At 38.9% G+C, this 9,281-nt stretch overlaps 1 pseudogene across 1 annotated transcript; it reads left to right on the top strand.

The window, feature by feature from the left end:
- The first annotated feature begins 1,670 nt into the window (after nt 1–1,670).
- On the top strand, nt 1,671–8,955 carry LOC112620297 (annotated as a pseudogene). The gene is made up of 2 exons (XR_003118505.1): nt 1,671–3,335; nt 8,821–8,955. The product of XR_003118505.1 is annotated as a T-complex protein 1 subunit alpha-like (transcript).
- Nucleotides 8,956–9,281: the final 326 nt, after the last annotated feature.

Raw genomic sequence — 9,281 nt, 5'->3', positions numbered from 1 at the left:
CGGTCATACCTAAAGAGGGGAGTGGAACTGAACAGCACTTGTGAAGTTCACAGTCAAGAGGTACAGGCTCACTAAAAACTGAGGCCTAATCATAAGTAATTACATTACTTAAGGCCTATTTATAGCAGCTTCCTTGACCTAATACATCATGTCCAGCTGTCAGTTAAAAAATTACAAAACATACTAAAAGGCAAAACACAGTTTGGAGTGATAGAAAAAGCACCAGAACAAGACTCAGATATTGGAAGAAATGTTGGAATTATTAGATGAGGAATTTTTAAACAACTGTGATTAATATGCTAAGTGCTCTAATAGACAAAGTAGAAAGCATGCACGAATAGATGGGAAATGTAAGCAGAGAGATGGAAATTCTAGCAAAAAGCCAAAAGGAAATGGTTGACATCAAAACTAATGTAGCAGAAATGAAGAATGCCTTGCCTTTGATGGGTTTTTTAGTAGACTGAACACAGCTTAAGAAAGAATCTGTGTATTTAGGCCGGGCGCGGTGGCTCAAGCCTGTAATCCCAGCACTTTGGGAGGCCGAGACGGGTGGATCACGAGGTCAGGAGATCGAGACCATCCTGGCTAACACGGTGAAACCCCGTCTCTACTAAAAAATAAAAAAAAATTAGCCGGGCGAGGTGGCGGGCGCCTGTAGTCCCAGCTACTCGGGAGGCTGAGGCAGGAGAATGGCGGGAACCCGGGAGGCGGAGCTTGCAGTGAGCTGAGATCCGGCCACTGCACTCCAGCCCGGGCGACAGAGCGAGACTCCGTCTCAAAAAAAAAAAAAAAAAAAAAGAAAGAATCTGTGTATTTAAAGATATCTCAGTTAAAAACCTCTAAAACTAAAACACAAAGGGGAAAAATTTTGTAAAAATCTGGAATATTTGAGAACTGTGAGAAAACTACAAAAGGCATAACATATGCTTAATGGGAATACCAGAAGGAGAGCAAATATTCAAAAAAATAATGATTGAGAATTTTCCCCAAATTAATGTCAGGCATCAAATCCAGATGCAAAAAGCTCAGAGAACACCATGAAGGATAAATTCCAGACAAACTACACCTAGGCATATTATTTCCAAACTACAGAAAATCAATGATTAAAAAAAAATCCTGAAAGAAGCCACAAGGAGTGGGTGCTGGCCCTTGCATACACAGGAGCAAAGATAATAGCTACATCCTACTGCTTCTCCTAAGAAACTATGCAAGGGTGGAGTGAAATATTTAAAGTGTTGAGAGAATAAAAATCAGCCTAGAACTCTGTATCCTGCAAAATTATCCTTAATGTGAGAGAGAAATAAAGACTTACTCATACAAACAGAAATTGAGGGTATTTGTTGCCAGTAAACCTGACTTGTAAAAAACGTTAGAAGTTATTTAAGGAGAAGGAAAATAATATGGGTCAGAAACTCAGATCTACATGAAGAAAAGAAGAGCATTAGAAATGAAGAGATTGGTGAAAGTAAAAAAAAAAGAAAAAAACCTTGTTTTCCTTGTTCTTAATTGATCTACACGTATATATGCTTATGTTTGCTTAGGTACAAGTAAAATGAATGATAGCAACGATACAAGGGATCGGCAGGAGGAATTAGTATTATTTTGTTATTATAAATCACTCATATTACTTGTGAAGTAGTATAGTGTTATTTGAAAATAGACTTGGGTTGAGCAGCTCTTGGGGAATCGCTCCGGTATGCTCCATGCGGTCGCTGCCACTGCTATGGTCCCCGGTCGGCCGAGAGACCGCGATACTGATTGCCCGCAGTGTGAGCAGAATTCAACGTGTACCGATGCCGTGAAGATGGAGGGGCCTTTGTCCGTGTTTGGGGACCGCAGCACTGGGGAAGCAATCCGCTCCCAGAACGTTATGACTGCAGCTTCGATTGCCAATATTGTAAAAAGTTCTCTTGGTCCAGTTGGCTTGGATAAAATGTTGGTGGATGATACTGGTGATGTAACCATTGCTAACGATGGTGCACCCATCCTGAAGTTACTGGAGGTAGAACATCCTGCAGCTAAAGTTCTTTGTGAGCTGGCTGATCTTCAAGACAAAGAAGTTGGAGATGGAACTACCTCAGTGGTTATTATTGCAGCAGAACTCCTAAAAAATGCAGACGAATTAGTCAAACAGAAAATCCATCCCACATCAGTTATTAGTGGCTATCGACTTGCTTGCAAGGAAGCAGTGCGTTATATCAATGAAAACCTAATTGTTAACACAGATGAACTGGGAAGAGATTGCCTGATTAATGCTGCTAAGACATCCATGTCTTCCAAAATCATTGGAATAAATGGTGATTTCTTTGCTAACATGGTAGGAGATGTTGTACTTGCTATTAAATACACAGATATAAGAGGCCAGCCACACTATCCAGTCAATTCTGTTAGTATTTCGGAAGCCCATGGGAGAAGTCAAACAAACAGTATGCTCATCAGTGACTATGCACTAAACTGTGTGGTGGGATCCAGGGCATGCCCAAGAGAACTGTAAGTGCAAAAATTGCTTGCCTTGACTTTAGCCTGCAAAAAACAAAAATGAAGCTTGGTGTACGGGTGATCATTACAGACCCTGAAAAACTGGACCAGATTAGACAGAGAGGATCAGATATCACCAACAAGAGAATTCAGAAGATCCTAGCAACTGGTACCGACATTTTCTAACCACTGGTGTAATTGATGATATGTGTCTGAAGTATTTTGTGAAGGCTGGTGCTATGGCAGTTAGAAGAGTTTTAAAAAGGGACCTTAAACACATTGTGAAAGCTTCTGGAGCAACTATTCTGTCAAGTCTGGCCAATTTGGAAGGTGAAGAAACTTTTGAAGCTGCCATGTTGGGACAGGCAGAAGTGGTACAGGAGAGAATTTGTGATGATGAGCTGATCTTAATCAAAAACACTAAGGCTCGTACATCTGCAACGATTATCTTACGTAGGGCAACTGATTTCATGTGTGATGAGATTGAGCATTCTTAACATGATGCTCTTTGTGTAGTGAAGATAGTTTTGGAGTCAAAATCCATGGTTCCAGGTGGGGATGCTGTAGAAGTAGCCCTTTCCATATACCTTGAAAATTATGCAACCAGCATGGGGTCTTGGGAACAGATTGCTACTGCAGAGTTTGCAAGATCACTTCTTGTTATTCCTAATACACTGGCAGTTAATGCTGCCCAGGACTCTACAGATCTGGATGCAAAATTAAGAGCTTCTCATAATGAGGCTCAGGTTAACTCAGAACGTAAAAATCTAAAATGGATTGGTCTTGATTTGAGGAATGGTAAATCTCGAGAAAACAAACAAGCAGGAGTTTTTGAACCAACATAGTTAAAGTTAAGAGTTAGAAATTTACATGCCCCGTTCCAAGTTGGCCGAATAAGAACAGCTCCAGTCTGCAGCTCCCAGCGTGATCAACGCAGAAGACAGGTGATTTCCGCATTTCCAACTGAGCCTCCGCTGGTGATACCCAGGCAAACAGGGTCTGGAGTGGACCTCCAGCAAACTCCAATAGACCTGCAGCTGAGGGACCTGACTGTTAGATGGAAAACCTAACAAACAGAAAGGAATAGCATCAGCATCAACAAAAACGACATCTACACCAAAACCCCATCTGTAGGTCACCGATATCAAAGACCAAAGGTAGATAAAACCACGAAAATAGGGAGAAACCAGAGCAGAAAAGCTGAAAATTCTAAAAACCAGAGTGCCTTTTCTCCTCCAAAGGATTGCAGCTCCTCGCCAGCAACGGAAGAAAACTAGATGGAGAATGACTTTGAGAAGTTGACAGAAATAGTTTCAGAAGGTCGGTAACAACAAACTTCTCCGAGCTAAAGGGGGATGTAAGAACCCATCGCAAGGAAATTAAAAATCTTGGAAAAAGATTAGACGAATGGCTAACTAGAATAAACAGTATAGAGAAGACCTTAAATGACCCAATAGAGCTGAAAACCATGCCAAGAGAACGTGACACATCCACAAGCTTCAAAAGCCAATTCGATCAAGTAGAAGAAAGAGTATCAGTGATTGAAGATCAAATTAATGAAATAAAGTGAGAAGAGAAGTTTAGAGAAAAAAGAGTAAAAAGAAATGAACCAAGCCTTCAAGAAATATGGGACTATGCGAAAAGACCAAATCTACATTTGATTGGTGTACCTGAAAGTGACAGGGAGAATGAAACCAAGATGGAAAACACTCTTCAGGATATTATCCAGAAGAACTTCCCCAACCTAGCAGGGCAGGCCAACATTCAAATTCAGGAAATACAGAAAATGCCACAAAGATATGCCTCGAGAAGAGCAACTCTAAGACACATAATTGTCAGATTCACCAAGGATGAAATGAAGGAAAAAATGTTAAGGTCGGCCAGAGAGAAAGGTCAGGTTACCCACAAAGGGAAGCCCATCAGACTAACAGCGGATCTCTCAGCAGAAACACTGCAAGCCAGAAAAGAGTGCGGGCCAATATTCAACATTCTTAAAGAAAAAAATTTTCTACCAAGAATTTCATATACAGCCAAACCAAGTTTCATAAGTGAAGGAGAAATAAAATCCTGTACAGACAAGCAAATGCTGAGAGATTTTGTCACCACCACACCTGCCTTACAAGAGCTCCCGAAGGAAGCACTAAACATGGAAAGGAACAACCCGTACCAGTCACTGCAAAAACATGCCAAATTGTAAAGACAATCGATGCTATGAAAAACTGCATCAATTAACGGGCAAAATAACCAGTTAACATCATAATGACAGGATCAAGTTCACACACAACAATATTAACGTTAAATGTAAATGGACTAAATGCCCTAATTAAAAGACCCAGACTGGCAAATTGGATAAAGAGTCAAGACCCATCAGCATGTTGTATTCAGAAGACGCATCCCACATGCAAAGACACACATAGGCTCAAAATAAAGGGATAGAGGAAGACCTACCAAGCAAATGGAAACCAAAAAAAAGAAGGGGTTGCAATCCTAGTCTCTGATGAAACAGACTTTAAACCAACAAAGATCAAAAGAGACAAAGAAGGCCATTACATAATGGTAAAGGGATCAATTCCACAAGAAGAGCTAACTATCCTAAATATATATGCACCCAATACAGGAGCACAGAGATTCATAAAGCAGCTCCTTAGAGACCTACAAAGAAACTTAGACTCCCACGCAATAATAATGGGAGACTTTAACACCCACTGTCAATAATAGACAGATCAACGAGACACAAGGTTACAAGGATATCCAGGACTTGAACTCAGTTCTGCACCAAGTGGACCTAATAGACATCTACAGAACGCTCCACCCCAAATCAACAGAATATGCATTCTTCTCAGCACCACATCACACTTATTCCAAAATTGACCATATAATTGGAAGTAAAGCACTCCTCAGTAAATGTAAAAGAACAGAAATCACAATAAACTGTCTCTCAGACCACAGTGCAATCAAATTAGAACTCAGGATTAAGAAACTCGCTCAAAACCACACAACCACATGGAAACTGAACAACCTGCTCCTGAATGGCTACTGGTAAATAACAAAATGAAGGCAGAAATAAAGATGTTCTTTGAAACCAATGAGAACAGAGACACAACGTACCAGAATCTCTGGGACACATTTAAAGCAGTGTGTAGAGGAAAATTTATAGCACTAAATGCCCACAACAGAAAGCAGGAAAGATCTAAAATTGACACTCTAACATCACAATTAAAAGAACTAGAGAAGCAAGAGAAAACACATTCAAAAGCTAGCAGAAGGCAAGAAATAATAAGATCAGAGCAGAACTGAAGGAGATAGAGACACAAAAAAACCTTCAAAAAATCAATGAATCCAGGAGCTGGTTTTCTGAAAAGGTCAACAAAATTGATTGACCACTAGCAAGGCTAATAAAGAAGAAAAGAGAGAAGAATTAAATAGATGCAATTAAAATGATAAAGGGGATATCACCACGAACCCCACCGAAATACAAACTACCATCAGAGAATACTATAAACACCTATACTCAAATAAACTAGAAAATCTAGAAGAAATGGACGAATTCCTGGACACATACACCCTCCCAAGACTAAACCAGGAAGAAGTTGAATCCCTGAACAGACCAAATTGAGGCAATAATTAATATCCTACCAACCAAAAAAAGTCCAGGACCAGATGGATTCACAGCTGAATTCTACCAGAGGTACAAAGAGGAGCTGGTACCATTCCTTTTGAAACTATTCCAATCAATAGAAAAAGAGGGACTCCTCTCTAACTCATTTCATGAGGCCAGCATCATCCTGATACCAAAGCCTGGAAGAGACACAACAAAAAAGAGAATTTTAGACCAATATCCCTGATGAACATCAATGCAAAAATCCTCAATAAAATACTGGCAAACCAAATCCAGCAGCACATCAAAAAGCTTATCCAGCATGATCAAGTCGGTTTCATCCCTGGGATGCAAGGCTGGTTCAACATATGCAAATCAATAAATGTAACACATCACATAAACAGAACCAACAAAAAAACCACACAATTATCTCAATAGATGGAGAAAAGGTCTTTGAAAAAATTCAACAGCCCTTCATGCTAAAAACTCTCAATAAATTCGGTATTCATGGAACGTATCTCAAAATAATAAGAGCTATTTATGACAAACCCACAGCCAATATCATACTGAATGGGCAAAAACTGGAAGCATTCCCTTTGAAAACTGGCACAAGACAGGGATGCCCTCTCTCACCACTCCTTTTCAGCATAGTGTTGGAAGTTCTGGCCAGGGCAGTCAGGCAAGAGAAAAAAAATCAAGGTATTCAATTAGGAAAAGAAGTCAAATTGTCCCTGTTTGCAGATGACATGATTGTATATTTAGAAAACCCCATCGTCTCAGCCCAAAATCTCCTTAAGCTGATAAACAACTTCAGCAAAGTCTCAGGATACAAAATCAATGTGCAAAAATCTCAAGCATTCCTATACACCAATAACAGACCAATAGAGAGTCAAATCATGAGTGAATTCCCATTCACAATTGCTACAAAGAGAATAAAATACCTAGGAATCCAACTTACAAGGGATGTGAAGGACCTCTTCAAGGAGAACTATAAACCACTGCTCAACGAAATAAAAGAAGACACAAACAAATGGAAGAACATTCCAGGCTCATGGATAGGAAGAATCAATATCATGAAAATTGCCATACTGCCCAAGATAATGTATAGATTCAATGCCGTCCCCATCAAGCTGCCAATGACTTTCTTCATAGAATTGGAAAAAATAAAAAATAAAAAAATAAACTACTTTAAAGCTCATATGGAACCAAAAAAGAGTCTGCATTGCCAAGACAATCCTAAGCCAAAAGAACAAAGCTGGAGGTATCATGCTACCTAACTTCAAACTATATGACAAGGCTACAGTAAACAAAACAGCATGGTACTGGTGCCAAAACAGAGATCTAGACCAATGGAACAGAACAGAGGCCTCAGAAATAACACCACATATCTACAATCATCTGATCTTTGGCAAACCTTACAGAAACAAGCAACAGGGGAAAGGATTCCCTATTTAATAAATGGTGCTGGGAAAACTGGCTAGCCATATGTAGAAAGTTGAACCTGGATCCCTTCCTTACACCTTATACAAAAATTAATTCAATCTGGATTAAAGACTTAAATGTTAGACCTGAAACCATAAAAACCCTAGGAGAAAACCTAGACAATACCATTCAGGACATAGGCATGGGCAAGGACTTCATGACTAAAACACCAAAAGCAATGGCAACAAAGCCAAAATAGACAAATGGGATCTAATTAAACTAAAAAGCTTCTGCACAGCAAAAAAAAAAAAAAAAAAAAAAAAAAAAAAAAAAAAAAAAAAAAAGAACTACCACCAGAGTGAACAGGCAACCTACAGGATGAGAGAAACTTTTTGCAATATACCCATCTTACAAAGGGCTAATATCCAGAATCTACAAAGAACTTAAACAAATTTTCAAGAAAAAAACAAACAACCCCATCAAAAAGTGGGCAAAGGATATGAACAGATACTGCTCAAAAGACATTTATGCAGCCAACAGACACATGAAAAAATGTTCATCATCACTGGTCATTAGAGAAATGCAAATTGAAACCACAATGAGATGCCATCTCACACCAGTTAGAATGGTGATCATTAAAAAGTCAGGAAACAACAGATGCTGGAGAGGATGTGGAGAAATAGGAAGGCTTTTACTCTGTTGATGGGAGCATAAATTAGTTCAACCATTGTGGAAGACAGTGTGGGATTCCTCAAGGATCTAGAACTAGAAATACCATTTGACCCAGTGATCCCATTACTGGGTATATACCCAAAGGATTATAAATCATGCTACTATAAAGACACATGCACACATATGTTTATTGCAGCACTATTCACAATAGCAAAAACTTAGAACCAACCCAAATGTCCACCAATAATAGACCAGATTAAGAAAATGTGGCACATATTCACCATGGAATACTATGCAGCCATAAAAAAGGGTGAGTTCGTGTCCTTTGCAGGGATGTGGATGAACCTGGAAACCATCATTCTGAGCAAACTATCGCAAGGACAGAAAACAAAATACTGCATGTTCTCACTCATAGGTGGGAATTGAACATTAAGAACACTAGGACACAGGGAGGGGAACATCACACACTGGGGCCTGTCGTGGGGTGGAGAGCTGCAGTGGGAGGATAGCGTTAGGAGAAATACACAATGTAAATGACTAGTTAATGGATGCAGCAAACTAACATGGCACATGTATACCTATGTAACAAACTTGCATGTTGCACACATGCACCCTAGAACTTAAAGTATAATAAAAAATAAATAAATAAGAGTTTGAAATTTGCAACTGAAGCTGCAATTGCCATTCTTCAAATTGATGATCTTATTAAATTAAATCCAGAAAGTAAAGATGATAAACATGTAGGTTATGAAGATGCTGTTCACTCTGGAGCCCTTAATGATTGATCTGATGTCTCTTTTATTAATAACAATGTTAAATGCAATTGTCTTGTACATTGAGTTAAGTATTATACATTAAAGTGCAACAAGCTGAAAAAAAAAGAAAAGAAAAGAAACTAGACTTGGGTTAGCTATAAATGTATGTTTCAAACTCCAGAGCAATCACTTAAAAATGTGTTTTAAAAAGGAAAATTGATATGCTGAGAAAGGAGATAAAATGGAATCACATAAAATGCCCAGTTAAAAATTTCAAAAGGCAGAAAAGAGTGGAAGAAAAAATATGAACAAAGAACAAGAGTAATAGACAGAAGACAACAGTAATAAACACTGTA

The sequence above is a fragment of the Theropithecus gelada genome, chromosome 3 (assembly GCF_003255815.1).
Source record: "Theropithecus gelada isolate Dixy chromosome 3, Tgel_1.0, whole genome shotgun sequence".
Classification (NCBI taxonomy): domain Eukaryota; kingdom Metazoa; phylum Chordata; class Mammalia; order Primates; family Cercopithecidae; genus Theropithecus; species Theropithecus gelada.
This window is presented reverse-complemented; position numbering and strand designations above follow the sequence as displayed.